General features: G+C 43.3%; 1 protein-coding gene across 6 annotated transcripts in view; it reads right to left on the bottom strand.

Moving 5' to 3' along the window:
* The window catches only part of Ncoa3 (nuclear receptor coactivator 3), a 102,368-nt gene that overhangs the window by 80,503 nt on the left and 5,698 nt on the right, over positions 1–16,167 (bottom strand). Inside the window, exon 2 of one of the 6 annotated variants that reach the window (XM_052723366.1) lies at positions 11,023–11,154. The exons of the other annotated variants lie outside the window; for them this stretch is intronic. The gene's annotated coding sequence lies outside the window, so the exon portion shown is untranslated. The remainder of the gene's footprint in view (positions 1–11,022; positions 11,155–16,167) is intronic. 6 annotated transcript variants of the gene reach the window in all.

Genomic DNA, 16,167 nt, shown 5'->3' with positions numbered 1-16,167 from the left:
ATATGGTTTTACTTCTAAATTAGAAGTAACCCCAAAGTGGTAAAGCACATCTACCACCACTCTGACCCTCAAATTCTTCACTGGAGAAGTACATGTGTCTTTAAGGTTTAGTTTGCAGGGCAGGTTTTTTAATTGTTGTTTTGTTTTTGGTTTTGTATTCTGTGTTTTGTAAAGACTAGTTCTTTACTGTGTAGCACTCTATGTCCTGGAACTTACTATGTAAACTAGGTTGGCCTCAAACTAATGTTAATCCTCCTGCCTCAGCTTCCCAAGTTTTGAGGATTACAGGTTTGAGTCACTACTTCCAAGCTCCATTTTGAAATATACAGTACAAAGATTTGTTAAACAATGTTCTCTAGACAGCAGCCCAGAGGCACCCCCCTTTAATCCCAATACAGGCAGAGGCAGGTGAGTTGAGGCCAAGCTGGTATACATATATAACAATTTCTAAGCCAGTTAGAAAGTGAAACTGGCCCCCCTCAGAAAACAAAAACAAAAAAAAAAGGAAAGAAAGGAAGGAAGGGAGTGGGGGAGGAAGAAAGGAAGGAAAAAGACATTTTAAAAAGTTTAGCTTGGGCTGGAGAGATGGCTCAGCGGTTAAAAGCACTGGCAGTTCTTCCAGGTCCTGAGTTCAATTCCCAGCAACCACATGGTGGCTCACAACCATCTGTAATAGGATCTGGCGCCCTCTTCTGGCCTGCAGGCATACATGCAGGCAGAACATTGTATACATAATAAATAAATCCTTAAAAAAAAAAAAGTTTAGCTTGGCTGGGCGGTAGTGGCAGAGGCAGGTAGATCTCTGTGAGTTCGAGGCCAACCTTGAGTTCGAGGCCAACCTGGGCTACAGAGTGAGTTCCAGGAAAGGCACAAAGCTACACAGAGAAACCCTGTCTCGAAACACCAAAAAAACAAAACAAAAAAACAAAAACAAAAAGTTTACTTTAAAGGCAGCACGGTGAAGCAACAATCCCAGTGACTTAGGCAAAGGTAGTAGAATCCCCTGAGCCCTGGGCTTCAGGCTTCAGGTCAACCTAGGCAAAATAGTGACACCATCACTCAAAAGTAAATAATTAAGTTAAATTCGTAAGATCTGACCTGTTTTTTTTTTTTTTTTTTTTGGTTTTTCGAGACAGGGTTTCTCTGTAGTTTTGTGCCTTTCCTGGAACTCACTTTGTAGACCAGGCTGGCCTCGAACTCACAGAGATCCGCCTGGCTCTGCCTCCCGAGTGCTGGGATTAAAGGCGTGCGCCACCACCGCCCGGCCTTTTTTTTTTTTTTTTTTTTTTTTTTTTAAATAATTTAACTTTATTTTATGCGCATTGGTGTGAAGGTGTCAGATCTCCTGGAACTGGAGTTACAGAGTTGTGAGCATGTGGGTGCTGGGAATTGAACTCAGGTCCTCTGGAAGAGCAGCCAGTGCTCCTAACTACTCAGCTCATCCGATCTGTTGTTCTTTAACCCACTCTACCACATAAGACATGAAGCCGGCTTGGGTTACAGTGTATCTGTGACCTGCTCTTCCAAACTCATCTTTGCCAAGTTACAGAACCAAGCAACCTGAGCAAATGAGATAATCAGTTCACCTGAGTCTGAAGAATGGTTAAATTCATCATGAATCCTGAAGATCTAAGGCTCTAGCAGGGAGGGACCTGAACAAGTAAGTTAACACCTGACTAGCCCCTGAATCGCACTATAAGAAAACTTCTATACCAAATAAAACCCTATAAACTTACACAAAATTATTTTGAAGAATGTATCAGATGCATTGTAAATCCACTGTAACTAAAATCATTTGGAACCATAAGATTTATAAATAATTTCCAAGCTCAGCATTTACAATGAGCCTTCCCTGCAGCCATACAGCAAGCACAGTCCCTAGATTGTACAGCTTCAAACTGCCCATGCAAGTGGCAGATGCCACTTTCTCACTAACAGGGGCTTCAAATTCCAGCCAGGCAACTGCAGTCACACTGCATCAGGAGTATAAGCGTGCCTGCATGTTATTATGGGAAATAGTGGAAAATTTCACAGGCTGACATCCAGAACGTCTGCGGTTCCTTTTCATATTTCTTTCTTCCTGCAAAGCAGTTATTAGACAGTCGAATTTTTTCAAAGCTGGAAATTTCCACTGTTTTTTTTAACTACCCTTTTCAAATGCAAATTGAAAAATGTTCCAAAATTCCAATATAAAATGATTCAGATGAAAAAGAATTAAAATACAAATCTTTAAGTGAAGACAACAAATAGTAAATAAACTGGGGTCCCCATCACCTTTAGGGGATGAGGAAACATCCAGTGAGACAGGTAGGATGCTTAAGGGCACAATAATTTAATATAAATACTACAGCACTACAAACGTTGAGATGCTGGCTTTCTCATTAGCATACGCTGCAAGCATTCAAATCTGACCTAAGTCAACAGACAGTGAAGCCAGAAAGCCTGAGTCAAGACAAACATGGTGGTGAGAGCCCGCGGTCAGAGATGCTCTGGAGGCTCATGTAGGGACAACATCAGGACTATCATGGACAGCAAGATCTCAATGAAAGAAGGCTCAGCGGTAAAGGAACTGTCTCGAATGTGCCAAGGGTTTTGATTCCTAGAAGTGTTAAAAAGAAAACGATGCAGCTGGGGATGCAGCACACTCGGCAGAGTGCTAGGCAAGCATGACCTGGGGTTTGATCCCTGGCACCACACATCCAGGCATGGTAGCCTGTAATCCTGGAGGCAGAAGAAAGACTGCTGAGTTTAAGGCCAGCCTATGCTACATGAGACCTTGTCTCTGAGGAGAGTTTTGTTTTGTTTTGTTGCTTTTTCAAGACAGGGTTTCTTTGTTTAGCCCTGGCTGTCCTGAATCTCTCTGTAGACCAGGCTGGCCTCGAACTCAGAGATCCACCTGGGATTAAAGGTATGTGCCACCACTGCCCAGCTTGATTTTTTTCCCCTTACTTTTAAGGAACAATACAAAAACTCACAGGCAAGACACAGTGTTGCTGTGGCAGAGGCAGGCCCAGGGTTTCCCTCCTCAGAGGTATACTCAAGAGGCAGCATTTCTAGACAGGTTCTCAGCACTTTTCATTGAGATCACCCTAAAACATATGTAATGCTTTACATTTTAATTTATACTAAGTGAGAAAATAGACAAAGACTATTTTCCCCCTTTTCAAAGAGTGGCTCATATAGCCCAGGCTGGTCTCAAATTCTCTATGTACTGAGGATAACCTTGAACTTCTGACTGTCCTGACTCTACCTCCCAGAGTGCTAGAATTAAAGCCTGTACCACCAAGCCCTGTTTATTCGGTGCTGTGATCAATCCCAGGGCTTCCTGCTAGCTAGGCAAGAACTCTAACTGGGCTACACCCTGAGCCAAGGACTTACTGATTCATTTTATTAAAGGGATAAAAAGATTAAGTTCTAGACCATTCAAAAAAAATCAAAAATGACTGAACAGTCAAATGCAGCAAGAAATAATTTATGCTGAAGATCTCACATGGGCTGGGGAGATACGTAGGGAAAAGCATCTGCCATACAAGTATGAGGACCTAAATTCAAACCCTCAGCATCTACCTAGGAGCCAATCATGTAGCTCAAGTGGATGCAATCCAGCATTCCTATGGGAGGATGGAAGGCAGTGACAGGGCAATCCCCAAAGCTACAAACAGCTCGTCAGGCTTGCACAGTGGAAAAGAACAAAGAACTCTGCTTGAAACACGGTGAAGAGCAACTGATAACCAAGGTTGTCCTCTAACCTCCACAGACAAGTTACATGGGCTTGAACACACATGCACATAAAATTAAAAAAAGTTTAACACTGTCTCAGGGCACGATGGTGCACACCTTGAATCCCAGTATTAGGGAGGCAGATGTAAGTGGATCTCTTTGAGTTTGAGGCCAGCTTGGTCTATATAGCATGTTCCAGGCCAGCCAAGGCTGCAAAATGAGACCCTGTCTGGGGGGGTAGGGGGGGAAATTCACTTTGGACATGGTGGTATGCCTGTGATTATAGCACTCAGGATGCTGAGGCAAATGGATCGTGGTAAGTTCAAGGCCAGCCTATACTACTACATACTGAGATCTTGTCTAAAAATAAAAAATAAAATAAAAAAGTCAATACAGATCCCCTGGGACTAAAGTTACAGACAGTTGGGAGCTGCCATGTGGTGCTGAGAATTGAACCTGGCTGGGTCCTCTGCAAGAGCAGCCAATGCTCCCAATCAGTGAGCCAGCCTCACTTGTTTAACTTTTACTCAGCCGCTAACATACTTATTTTTCCTACCGTCCACACATGACCCAGAACTTGAACATAGTGCACACATCACTGACCATCAGTTAAGAGCTAGCCCACCACTGACTCAAAACACCAGCCGTTCATTTCATGGATACAAAAGCAGTTATTCTATGATAGCAGGGAACAACTGACACTCAGTTGAAGTTTTTGGGGTTTGTTGTTTTCTTTTGTTTGAGAAAGGGTCTCACTATGTAGTCCTGGCTGCCCTGGAATTCACTACGTAGACCAGGCTGGCCTCAAACTCGGAGATTTGCCTGACCCTGCCTCCCATGTGCTGGGATTAAAGGTGTGCACCACAACACCCAGCTTGTCAACTATATTATGAAAGGCCTCAAGGTCAAAATCTGATGAGTGCTAAATTTTACAACTTTATTTTTTGTTCACAGGCCATGGAAGGGTCAGAATAATTTTCTTTTTTTTTGTTTTTTTTTGTTTTTTTTTTCGAGACAGGGTTTCTCTGTGTAGCTTTGCGCCTTTCCTGGAACTCACTTTTTAGACCAGGCTGGCCTCGAACTCACAGAGATCTGCCTGCCTCTGCCTCCCAAGTGCTGGGATTAAAGGCGTGCGCCACCACCGCCCGGCCAGAATAATTTTCTAAGCGAAACCCTATGTCAACCTTCAAGTGTTCCTATGGCATATGTTGTCACACAGTCATAAGGTTTTCAATTTTCACAGAACATTCTTAAGTTTTATTTTTTATTTTTTTTTCTTTTTTTGAGATCTGTTCTATATGTATGAAGGTTTTACTCACATGTATGTCCGTGTACTATGTGCATGCCTAGTATTGCAGAGGTTGAGGGATCTGTTACAAATGTGGGTGCTGAGAATTATTCTCTACAAGAACAAATGCTTTAGCCAGGCAATGGTGGTACACACTTTTTTTTTGTTGTTTTGTTTTTTGTTTTTTTTCGAGACAGGGTTTCTCTGTGTAGCTTTGCGCCTTTCCTGGAACTCACTTGGTAGCCCAGGCTGGCCTCGAACTCACAGAGATCCGCCTGGCTCTGCCTCCTGAGTGCTGGGATATTAAAGGCGTGCGCCACCACCGCCCGGTGGTACACACTTTTTTAATCTCAGCACTCAGGAGGCAGAGGTAGGTGGATCTCTGTGAGTTCGAGGCCAGCCTGGGCTACAGAGGGAGTTCCAGGACAGGCTCCAAAGCTACACAGAGAAACCCTGTCTCGAAAAACAAACAAACAAAAAAAAAAACAACAAACCCTTAACTGCTGAGCTATCTCTCCAACCTCGTAAGTTTTATTTACTTTATATTTATTTGTTTATCTGTGTTTAATATGTACATATTCATGCAGATACCTGAGGAGGCCAAAAAAGGGTATCAGTGTCCTCCGGAGCTGGATGGAGTTAAAGGCAATATGGGTGCTGGGAGCCAAAGTTGATCCTCAGCAAGAGCAGCAAGGACTCAACCTTTGAGCCATCTCTGGGGCCCCTTCACAAAACATTCTTAATCCCAATGTCTGGTCAGTTAATTTTTCATTGCCATGTAATTGTCAGCCAGCCCCAGAGTCTGTCTTATTGGTCTAAGGCCTGTGGGTCCAGTCTCTGCTCAGTTCTGATCTATCTAACCTGGGTTGGGTGAAAATACAGCCTACTTCAAGATGTAGACTGAAGAGTCTACTAACTTAGAGAGTGTTGTTAATTTCATGGATCCTGGCAGATTATCAGAAAGCCTTCGCTCTCAACACCTAAAATATAGTTTCTATTTACCTATAAATGGGACAGAAAATACAGATAGGTCTGAAAGTTATCTGGCAATAATAAAATAGTAAGGAATGGGGGCTGGATAGGTGGCTCAGGGGTTAAGAGCATCTGTTGTTCTTACAGAGGACCTGGGTTGTTTCCCGGCACCCACTTGGTATCTCACAACTATGTAACTCCAGTTCCAGGAAATCTGCCCTGGTTTCTTCTAGCCTCTGCTGGCACCGCACACACATGGTGCACAGACACACATGGGCAAAACACCCACACACGTAAAAAATAAATGAATAAACCAGATGGATGGTTCCCAAGGAACAACACCCAAGGTTAAACTCTGGCCTCCATACACATGCACAAGCATGTGCCACTGCCTATATGTACATGTGTGGGGTGTGTGGTGTGTGTGGGTGTGTGTGGGTGTGTGTAGGTGTGTGTTCACACATATACAAAGACAAAGAGAAGGAAGAGTGGAGGAAGAAGGAAAAGAAACAAAAATTTAAACAGACATTTCACTTGAAGGTAAAAGGAATTCTAAATTCCAACTGCAATGAGATTCTAACTACACATTCACCAGAATGGCTACGGCTTAAACAAATATTAATATCAAGTGCTGGTGAGGATGTGCGATGGAACAGGCTATACAATGGCATAGCCACTTCTGTAAACAGTTACATAGTTTCTTAAATAGCTAAACATACATTTGCCATAAGATCAATAATCCTACCTCCCAAAAAAATGAAGCCCACTCAAACTTGTATTCAAATGGTTACAGTAGCACTAATTCATGATAGGTGGATACAATAAAATGGTGCTTGAATGGTAAATAGGCAACAGATAGAACTGGTCTATGCAACAGTATGAATCTCACAGAGCTGGGCTAACCTAGGTAGACTGACACACACAACTCAGGCTAAGTATGCTACTTGGAGGCCAAGCACTTGCCTGCATAGCGTCCTGTGTTCAATTCCCACCAGCACCCCCACCACAAAGAGAGACATTCTGAAGGGGCAAAGCTGTAGTGAGCAAAGCAATCAGTCAGGGAGCACACCTGTAATCCAAGCACTTGTAGACCAAAGCAGGGGGATCTGGAATTCAAATGCAGTTTAGTTACACAGTTCTAGCCCAATCTGAAATCTCACTTGGGGTTGGGAGGGCTGATGAGAAATGACAAGATATAGTATACAATCATAAACTAGGTAAAAGCAACCAGGATGAATGAGTTTAATAGGATCATGAAGTATTTGATAAATACACACACACACACACACAAACTATTGCATTTCTATACATTAGCAACAAGTTACTTGAAACTGGAGTTTTATTAGATAGGCCAGGTGTGGATACCACCCAGTGTCTCAGTTCACTTCTTGTTGCCTGCAAGATGTAGGACTCTCAGCTACCCATCCAGCACCACATCTACCTGTATGCCGCCATGCTCCCCACGTGATGATAATGGACTGAACCTCTGAAACTGTAAGCGAGCCACCCAATTAAATGTTTTCTTTCTAAAAGTTGCTGTGGTCATGGTATCTCTTCACAGCACTAGAAACCCTAACTAAGACACGAGATGGTGACTCATACCTATAATACAGCAGTCAGGAGATTAAGACAAGAGCACCTCCATTTCCAGGCCAACCTAGACGATACAGTGTTCCAGGGCTACTTTATCTTAGGATAGATGGATGGATGGATGGATGGATAGATGGATGGATGGATGGATGGACGGACGGACGGACAAAACAATACTATTTGTAATCACTTTTTGTTGTCTGTTTGGGTTTAGTTTGGGGGAGGGTATTGTGAGATAGAAAGTCTCACATAGCCTGGGTTGGTCTCAAACTTGCTCTACAGGCATGGATAACCTTGAACTCCTTGGTCCTCCTGCCTCTAACAGTTGAGACACAGGTTTTCATCACCACCTAGCAGTTGCTTATAATTACATTTTTAAAAATAAAGAACAGACCAAGCCAACCAGCCGCAGCGGCACCAGTGACCACCGGAGCCATATGCCCACGTTGCACCGATTGGAAACAGAGCCTTCATCCAGTAACTGATGGAAGGAGATGTAGCGATCCACAGCCAAGCAAGCACCAGGCCAAGCTCTGGGAGTCCAGTCGAAGAGAGGCAAGGGGGATTATATAAGCAACCAATGGGAGTCAAGATCATGATGGGGAAATCTACAGAGACAACTGAACTAAGCTCACAGGAACTCACGAACATTAGACAAACAGCTCTGGATACGGGAGTAGTTGTGTAGCTTGGTCTGTTTGAAGGGCCCCTGGCAATGAGTACAGGATATATCCCTGGTGCATGAGCAGGCTTTCTGGAGCCCATTACCTATGGTGGGATGCCTTGCTCAGCCTTGATGCAGAGGGGAGGGACTTGGTCCTCCCTCAACTGAATGTGCCAGGCTGACTCCCCGTACGAGGCCTTACCCTTTTGGAGGAGGGGATGGAAAGTGGGAAAGGAGGCTGGGGAGGAGCGAGAGAAGGATGAGAGGGAGATCTATGGTTGATATGTAAAATGAATAAAAAACCTTTTTAATTGAAAAAAATATGAATGGGGAAAAAACAGGTAAGGGTGATAGAAATCTTTAATCCCAGCACTGGGGAGATAGAGGGTGGGGGAGGGATCTCTGAGTTCAAGGGCAGCCTGGTCTACAGAGTTCCAGGACAGTCAGGGCTACACAGAGAAACCCTGTCTCAAAAAACAAAAAAAAAAAAAAAAAAGTTCAAGACCAGCCTGGCCTTCCAGGTCAATCAGTTCTACATATTGAACATATTGAGACCCTGTCTCAAAAAAAAAAAAAAAAAAAGAATTTAAAAAAGGAACTTGGAAACTGGAGTGCAACTCAATAGTAGAGTAATTGTCTGGTATGGTCTGAGGTTCTGTGTTCAATTCTCAGCACCATAGGCATTAAATGATTAACTGTGCTATTATACACACAAATAAAGTTCATAGAAGGGAAGGCACAGTATCCCACATACCTTTGTCTGTAAAATAGGAATCTGTGTAGCCCAGGCTATCCTAAAACTATGTATCCAAGGATGACCTTGAATTTCTGATCCTCTTGCCCCCACCTCCCAAACACTAGAATTACAGTGCCACTATAATCTGTTTGGTACTGGGGACTGAACTCAGGTATGCTAGGCAAACACCCTACTAACTGAGCTGTATCCCAATCCCATTCTAAAAATTATATGAACTGAATGCAAACAATCAAAGGAAAAAAAAAACAGTACATTGAAAGAATACAGTTGGAAGGTTTAGACTTTCTGATTTCAGGACATGACTAATTTCGACTGTGCAGGGCTGAGATGAAGACATATACAGAAAGAACAAACACAGAAGTATGCCTAAAAGGAGATCTACATAGGGTCAGGCACGTTAGTACACACAGGATCTGAAGCATGGGGGTCTCCATCCAGTTCAAGGTCAGTTTGGTCTACATGACAAGTTCCACGGCAGCCAGGGCTATTCTACAGAAAGACTGTCTCAAAATATCACATGCATATGAATGTGTGCATAAAATTTAAAAATGATAAATTAATCTAATCTCCCATAACATTAAGAATTATAGACCTTAAAAAAATTATTTTATAATACAGGCCATAGACGCCAATAAACTGGGCTGGAGAGCTACTCAGCTGTTAAGAACACTGGCTGCTAGGCCCCAGGTTCAGTCCCAGAACCTATGTGGCAGCTCACAATTGTTTTTAACTCCAGTTCCAGGTAATCTGATGCTCTCTTCTGGCCTCTGTGGGCACCAGGCATGTACATGGTGTGCATACATGCAGGTAAATATACTGCTAAATTTTTTTAACTGAGACTACTTGAAACTGTATCTATAAAGTGGAGACCTTTTTTAATTTGGTGGTAGGGTAGGAGTGTTAGGGATCAAACTCAAGACCTTGAGATAGGCAAGTATACCGACACTAAGCTGTACCTAGTTTAGTTTTGTTCCAAGCAGGGTCTTTTCTTTCCTTATTTGAGAAAGACAGATGGACACCACTGCAGGTAAGCAGAGGTCAAAGGATAGCTTGCTGACGTCAGTCCTCCATTCTAACCCGTGGATCATCAGGCTCGGCAGCTAGCATCAAGTGCACTGAACCACCTCGCCAGGCCCTCAAACAGGATCTGAATTAACAGAATCCCAGGCTGGCCTTGAACTAAATAAAGAGCCTCCTGCCTCTGTCTTTTCTGTTTGCTTGTTTATTGTATCTAACTTGTTTTTTCTTCCCCCCTGTTTTTTCAAGACAGGGTTTCTCTGTGTAGCTTTAGAGCCTATCCTGAAACTCACTCTGTAGCCCAGGCTGGCCTTGAACTCAGAGATCCACCAGTCTCTGCCTCCAGAGTGCTGGAATTAAAGGCGTGCGCCGCCGCCGCCACCACCACCCAGCCTAACTTTTTTTCTTAATGTGTATGTGTCTGTGTATGTTCACGTAGGTGAGTATTCATAAAGAAAGAGTAGAGAGAGTAAAAAGATGCACAGAAGATGCCTTGGGGCTGGAGTTACAGGTAGTTGTCAGCACCAGGAGCAGGTGCTGAGACTCCTCAGGTCCTAAGAAGCAGGCACTCTCCTGCCCTGGGCCTTAGCCTCCGCTACTCGGGTCACAGGCACTCAGTAAGTTTCCTTTTGTCTTGGAGGGTTACTTTTTTGTTAGATTTGTTTTATGTTATTTTTTTTTTCTGTTTGTCAAGACAGAATTTTAATCTACTGCCTATGCTGGCCTCAAATTTTGATAATCCTCCTGCCTCAACCTCTCAGTACAAGGTTTACAGGTATGGAACACCTACCACACCAGACCTAGGAAGCTACTTCCCAACTTTACAGTCACATCTACAATGGCAAAGTCTCTAAGTACACAGACCCTAAGTTCCATCTTAGCAATTTCTAATGAAATGGGTTTGTCAACTTAACACTGATATTCTGGCCCTGTCATAGGAAGAGAACAACACTGACCCTCCAACGTAGGCAAGATGTAGGTAGCTGTTGTCCTCTCTAGTGGAAGTAGACTTACCTAGATGCTATCAGACTCAGGTTCCAACAGCAGGGGAAACTTGACAAGAGCTGTGTCATTAAAACACACCACCGGCAGGGTGTGGTGGCACAGGCAGGCAGATCAGGACCAGTCTGATCTAGAGTTCCAGGGCTACATAGATCATATCAAAAGAAAAAAAAAAAGGAGGGAGAAAGGAAGGGAGGGAGGGAGGGAGAGAGAAAGAAGGAAAGAGAGAGAGAGAGAGAAAGAATGAACAACCACTAGTCAAGTAAAGAGACGAGACACTAGCAGTGGCCCTGCTTATAAACCCAGCACTGCGAAGTGGAGACAGGAGGATCAGGGGTCAAGGTCGTTCTCTGCTACACACAACAGAATCCAGACTTGGCTACCAGAGATCCTATCACCAAAAAAAAAAAAAAGCCAGATGGTGGTACACGCCTTTAATCCCAGCACTCTGAAGGCAGAGACCTGCAGAACTCTGAGTTTGAGGCCAGAGAAATCTCTAGAAAGAAAAAAAGAGAAACTCTTACGGGGGACAATGACTCATTACAGTGAACAACAATGAACATTTGCAAGCTGTTTGAGCAAAAGAGTAGCCTGGGCAACACACCATGACACTACAGCTTCGAGATGGTTTGTTTGTTTGTCTTCTTTATTTTGTATTTTTATTTTTGTTTTCTTTTGGGGGGAAGTTGCAAGGGTGGAGGGCAGATAAGGAGGGATAGGGAGATGAGGGGAATTGGAGTGCATGATATGAAACTCAAAGACTTAAAAAAGAAGAGAAATGAACTTAGAACAGAAGAAGACGTGTAAAGACACAATTCAGAAAATACTACTAGCTAGACTCTTAAACATTTCCAAATCAAATTGCTAATTTTAACCAGGAAGCAGAATCAAGTACCTAGGCTGCTTCAGGGGGCAACTTTAATTCAGTAATTGTCTCGGGTGTTACAACCTGTCTCCATTCACATCCCCATCTCCCCCACTGGACAGCACACACCATTAAAGTCCACAGCTTGTTAGGAAATCTTCATAATTCGTCAGCACCAAAAGCTGTGGCTATGCTTACCATGCTCTGACAGGAAGCACTGAAGCTGAAAGAAGCTGGTGGTGTGCACATGGAATCCCTGCATTTCTGGGCCAGAGGCAGGAGGATCACAAGATCTATATAGCAAGTGCCAGGCCTTAGCAAGACCCTGTCTCAAATATTAAAAAACAAAACAAATGCCGGGCGGTGGTGGCGCACGCCTTTAATCCCAGCACTCGGGAGGCAGAGCCAGGCGGATCTCTGTGAGTTCGAGGCCAGCCTGGGCTACCAAGTGAGTTCCAGGAAAGGCGCAAAGCTACACAGGGAAACCTTGTCTCGAAAAAACCAAAAAAAAAAAAAACAAACAAACCAGAGAGCCTAGCAGGGTGTCCTCCTATGCCATGTCATAGGGGAGGCTCGGGTACAGGATTTGAATTCCAAGCTGTGTCTTCTACACAGAAGACCAGATCTCAAGCAAAAATAAAAACAGCCCTACAGCAAGACATGCCCAAAGCTTACAAAGTATTGAACTCTCCGACACCAGAACTCTCCTCAAAGTAACAAGCAATCCTGCCCAGACGGCAGAAGAGGGGAAAACACTTCCAGGCTTTTGACATGTATCCTTTCTTTCAGTTGTTTTGAAACAGTAAAGGATCCTGCTGCTCTTCCAATAGCAGTTAACTTTCATTATAAAAATGTCAGTTTGGGACAGATTATGAGAAACAATTGCTCTTAAGTAAAATAATTTCGTCTTGGATTTCAGTGAAACAGAGTATTCACCCTGAAAGCACCCCTTTCCCTAGTGAGGCCTTTCTCTCCCTCCCCAGGCTTTCTCCTCTATTGTACTGAAGGTCTCAGATGCCAGAGAGGGAGGAACAATGGTACACCACAGCTGCAGGCTTCCTGCCTGCCCGCCAGGCATTATTCTCAAGACCAGAGCACTTGCAAACACTGCTTGGGTTGCTTTGAAATTCCCTCTTTCAGATTCGCCTCCTTCATGGACCATCTACTGAAAAGAATGGCTTCAAAAATGTCTTGCTGCACCAATCAAAACTCCAAGCAAACTGAATGTGGCTAGCTTTGGGTATGGTGAGCTAAGGTACAAATGGCTTAAGTTTGGTAAAAAGACAGTCAAAATGTATGTAACTAGAGGGAATGTGTACTTCTGACTATGCACAGGATTGACTTTTTCTCATGGATAAAGAAAACCTGTTTCTGAAAAATCCTAAATTTATTCAAAATTGCCACCATTAAAGAATGAAATATAATCATCATTTAAAAAGTAGGTGGAACCTACTCTATTGAAACCTAAGTGTCTCACTCAATCTATGAAAAGGACCAAGATGTGTCTTTCAAAGACATTTTACACCAGAATGAAGTACATTTACATATCTTAACAGAATAGATCACCAGAATCACCTGACAACCTAGAGTCTCACTTCCTCAGATCACATTTTAAATGTGGAACACTCAGTAAAAATCTTACTAGATTGCTGAGCTAGCCCAAAGAAGAAACTCAAAACAGGTGGTTAATTATCTATCTCCCCAGAGGGGTTCTTTGCCCTTTGTCCAAAAACATTAAAAATGGAAGGTTCATGAGTAACAACTTGTCAAACTGGTACAATAAACAGAAAATTTTCAAGATCTTATTATACTTCTAGCAAAACAAAAGGACCAATACTTGATAAAGCCTTACTCTAGTACAACAAAATAGTGTAACCAATCCCTAGAGTTCAGTGCAATGGGATTCAACTTATACAATTAACATTCAAGCAACCGCCAGGTGGTCTATCTCTGAGTTTAAGGCCAGCCTGGTCTACAGAGTGAGGATAGTCAGAGATACACGGAGAAACCCTGTCTCAAACAACAACAAAAACCATTCAACCAACCACAAGGCTCATCCACCTGAGGATGAAGACTTCTGCAGCCCTTACCATCCATCATCCACCCCACTACTCCAGCTGAGGACAGTTGTGAAGCCCAGGCCAGGATTCCCTTCCCACCATCCTGTAAGTAACCAAGAATGAATGCAGTATTAGTGAAGCTTCGTCCCTCACAGCAGCTCTAACCAAGGAGATCAGAGCTTTCAACAGAACAGCAGCAGTACAGAACAGGTGTTCCTAACAAATATGCGGGGGACCTCTAGCCCATTTGCTCTGAGAACATTTCAAGATATGTTGGCAGTCAAGTGAGACTCCTTCCCTTGCCTCTAGGCCACGTGACTATGGTATGGTTAGTTAAATATGCCTTTATTGCTGCCCCACTTATAAACTGACCTAGACAGCAATTCCTACCAAGCTAAATGAGCACTGACAAACTGGCATTTGCATTTGCTAAAATAATCCAGTGTGTGTGAACTGGCCTCACTCCTGCTGAGCATCTTCTGGCCACTTTCCTGTTCCTTTAATAACTTTCCAACAGAGCTAGGAAAAGGAAAGGTGATTAAATCAAGTCAATTCCATCACTTGTTGGAGGACTGAACATAGGTTAACTGTGGATAAAGTGTATCCTTAGCCCAGAAGAATCCCCAGGATCCTCTCAGAAAACAATGGATATATATTTACCTAACAAACATTAAGGATCACTTCAGGTCCATGGGCCCCTCTTCCACACTAACTGCTGAGTGTTCCCTTCCAATCCCTAGAATGCACTCAGCGAGAGCCGCATTTAGCTGCAGCACTCCACCTTAAAACTCCCTGCCATCTAAACAGTCACCTCCTTTCAATTTACTGTGAGAAAAAGTGAACATTCCGATCCAGGGCCAGTGTTTGGCTCCCAGAGCTCTGGCCAGTCAATACAGCAAAGAGAATATGCCACGCTGCTGTGTGCATGGACCAGCACAAACGCAGCTGGTGCACCAATCCCTGGCTCAATGGTCGGGAGGCAACAAGAACAACTTTTTTTTTTTAAGATTTATTAATTATGTATACAATGTTCTATTTGCACATATGCTTATAGGCCAGAAGAAGGCACCAGATCTCATTATAGATGGTTGTGAGCCACCATGTGGTTGCTGGGAATTGAACTCAGGACCTCTGGAAGAGCAGTCAGTGCTCTTAACTGCTGAGACATCTCTCCAGCACAACAAGAACAACTCTTGCTTTTCCAATCCCAGGAAGTATTAGAGTGAGGAGGGTATTAAATTGTAGCCAATTTGCTATGTGGACAAACTGCCACTGGAGGCAATAGTCATTCTAAACTCACCACAAACTAAAAGTTCCAAAAGCACATCCTCTGGATTATAATTAAAATAGGAGTTTTAAAATGCAAAAAGAAACTCTAAAGCCATTTACATCAGCAATCAATTAGGGACAGGACCACAGCAATTGGGGTTTGTTGTTGTTTCATCCAACCCTATTACTCAAACTAAAAGAGACTTTAAAATTCTCAAACAGGATCAGGATAAGGAAGATGTAAAGTACCGGTAAGCCACAAGCCACGTGGCAAGGTATAGATTAATAGAAATGGATTAATTTAAGCTGTAAGAACAGTTAGCAAGAAGCCTGCCACGGCCATACAGTTTGTAACCAATATAAGTCTCTGTTTACTTGATCGGGTTTGAGCGGCTTGGGACTGGTGGGTGAGAGAGATTTGTCCTGACTGTGGGCCAGGCAGGAAAACTCTAGCAACAGGGAACCATAAACCAAATTAAACACATTTGTCTCTAAAAAAAAAAAAAAAAATTCTCAAACAGTAGTTTTCAACTTAATAGGAAGTATTTCAGAATCATGCAGCTACATCATGAAAGACTAGATGATGATTGTGTTGTGCGTGCAGGGGTCTGCTCCATCAATGAGAGGCAGGGACCGAACTCAGGCTGGCAGGCTACCCCAGCACCTCTACCCACTGAGCCATCTCTCTAGCCCAAGACTGGATTTTGTAAGCTACTTTTTTCATTAGTAGACTGTACCTGACATATCAAGGAACTTATTTCAATGGGTCAAAATGGGCTTTCCTGGTACATACATGTGATGAACATGAACCCATGAACCCACGGGGACACACAAACCATAAATAAGTTGTTGAGGGCTGGAGAGTTGGTTCAGTGGTTAAGAGCACTTACTGCTCTTGCAGAAGACCTAGGTTCAATTCCCAGCACCTACAAGATAGCTCACAACCATATAACTAACTCCAGT

The sequence above is a fragment of the Peromyscus californicus genome, unplaced genomic scaffold, assembly GCF_007827085.1.
Source record: "Peromyscus californicus insignis strain IS unplaced genomic scaffold, ASM782708v3 Scaffold_7__1_contigs__length_154581171, whole genome shotgun sequence".
NCBI classification, from domain to species: domain Eukaryota; kingdom Metazoa; phylum Chordata; class Mammalia; order Rodentia; family Cricetidae; genus Peromyscus; species Peromyscus californicus.
Note: the sequence above shows the minus strand (reverse complement) of the source record. Positions and strands in the feature narration are given on the sequence as shown.